The 2,500-nt window shown below is 38.3% G+C and overlaps 1 protein-coding gene across 1 annotated transcript in view; it reads right to left on the bottom strand.

The window, feature by feature from the left end:
* LOC138042237 (glycine betaine transporter 1-like) overlaps window positions 1–2,500 on the bottom strand; it is a 13,697-nt gene that overhangs the window by 9,585 nt on the left and 1,612 nt on the right. The window lies entirely within an intron of this gene.

Below are 2,500 nucleotides of genomic sequence, written 5' to 3' on the forward strand. Positions count from 1 at the left end.
ATTTAAAAAAGAAAGAATTTGTCATAATACTTTTTTGCGGTTTAGTTTTTGTCTTTTGCGCTGAATACTGCACATATGTATTACATGTACAGTTCATCGAACTGTCATTAGCGTTGAACATTTTGCTATATAGCGAGTGCAGGTTTTTTCGTTTTTTGGCTAGTTTCGCCGTTCAGAGAAAGGAATAAGTTAAAAACATAAAATTGTATTGTATTTAAAGATGTTTCAACACACAAAATTATATCTATCGCTTTTCAAAATCTCAGCCTGGGCTTTATTCTTAAATTTCGGCCTTGATGTTCTTATAAAATATATTCTTATAAAAAACAGAGTGTAGCAACAGCGGCGAGCGGGGCTGAAAAAATAGCTGATAACAATACGAAAAGAATAAACCCATGAGCCCATAAAGGGGAGCCTCTATTTCCAACTTGCCCTCGGAGTCAACTCTTTCCAGAGTAGATTTATTTATAAACGCCTCCCTTGGGGAATTCAGCACGCTCACTGTTGAAGTAATGACGCGTACTGCGTTGTCTAGACTCCTATCGACAACGGCAAATTAGCCTATCAGATTGCGAGATTACAAGCAATTGTGGTAAAAAGGCTATTTTTCGCGGGAAAAAACCTGTTCCTAAAAATTAATTTTAATACTCGAGAAAAATTGGAGGAGATAGACGCTCCCGTTTAAGTTAATGTTCTTCTGGTAAAACTTATTCGCCTTAAATACTCCCCTACATTACCTTAAAATAACCCTTAGTTGTTTGACGGTAAAATTTGGAGGTGCATTGTGTAGTTATCAGCGAATGTTTATCCTATGAATTGGTGGGCGTCGAATATAAACAAGACGTTTAGACATAAACATGTTTCTTTTCAGCACCTTGGTTTTCGAAAGTAGCAAGCCTTCCTCCACGTTGGAGTTCCCAATTATAAAGAATAATCACCACAACACCTCCACATGCTGCTTTCCTAACTTACCAATAAAGAGCAAAATTACTGAGCGCTGATTGGCTGAGACAGAGGGCATTTTTTCTTAATCGAGGGCATTTTTGGTAATCGAGGGCATTTTTGGTAATCAAGAGACGGCTTGCCCTTTATTGATAAAAAAGCAATCGCATGAGTCCTCGTACTATTAAGGATTAATTGCACTTGTGTGTTTGGAAATTTTCCAAAATTGCCCGAGTCGCGAAGCGAAAACAAATTGACTATTTTCCGAATCAAAAAGCGCCCGAAGCGGTTCAGGAAATGTTTTGGATTCAACTCCCCAATGTCCTCTTCCGGCTTTGCCTGCGTAGACAGTGTTAATTGGCTAACCGGCTGGAAAATTCAACAGTTAGGGCCGTATAAAAACCGAAACTAATTGATTATTCAGACGGTGGAATAACTGCAGCATACCCGGCAACTATTTTGTTTATTTGAAGGGCGAGGCATGTAACAATACACCCATTCATAGAGGTCATGGGTTCGAATCGCGTTAAAACCACCTGAATTTTTGCAGGTGTCTCTAATAGACCAGATAAGTTCGAAGATCACGTCTCTCTTCTTTAGTTTTACATTCCTTTTATCGCTTTTATACTACCGACAGAAACAAAACAACAACAACAACATGTACAAAAACTCTTAACCAACTCGCAGACTGGGAATGTTCTTAAATTTTTTATTTATCTCAGCCTGAATGTTTTTATAAAAAAAAAAACGTTCTTACAAAAAAAAAAGAGTCTCTAATGGTAAAAATCCCCTGAACAGAAATGAAGAAATTTCTGTGGGTGGCATGCACGGCACGGCGTGGTCCTCAAATTGGGGCGTTGAATAAGGGATGACCCGAGGTCAAGTGTATCACGTACTGCAGTTGATAACTTGTTGCCTCCAGCCGGCAGTAGTTAGTTTAGCCGACGTTGTGTCTTATTTGAAATGTTGTTTTCTTTTCGGAATAATAGGCCATTTTCGAAAAATCAATATTCAGCTTGATAGTGAAGGAGAGAGGACAAAAACAATAGGAACAAGTTGCAATGAATGTGAAAGAATTAGCCTATCACCCACTTTCCTTTGTCTTTCTCCACTAAACCTCTCTTGGCATATTGAAGAGGGGTCGGTGAACTTGCTTCGTGCACTTCCACTGTGAACGAAGCATTCACATTTTTTTTTTTTACCCCAGGGGAAAAGAAGTTAAGGGGGAGAAAATAATTTCCGGATGCTGAATGCAGATTTCTGAGGTCCACGAGTGTAAGCACTTAAAGGTGTCGCGAAAGCGACAAATACATACGACTGTTTACAAATATTCTTGATGATCAAGTGAGCTATGATTCATTTCATATACCATTTCATCATTCTTGATGATATTCAAATTTATCCAAGCACTGGAACAAAAGGTTATTTTGTTTCGACAACCAATCGACATCTGGTTGGCACATGACGCTGGTTACGATGAACTTCGCAACACTTGTTTCAATGGACAATGGATTTCTCCTAAAACTTTTTAATTGTAATTATTTGGACATATTTGAAG

Source organism: Montipora capricornis, chromosome 3 (assembly GCF_036669925.1).
Source record: "Montipora capricornis isolate CH-2021 chromosome 3, ASM3666992v2, whole genome shotgun sequence".
Lineage (NCBI taxonomy): Eukaryota > Metazoa > Cnidaria > Anthozoa > Scleractinia > Acroporidae > Montipora > Montipora capricornis.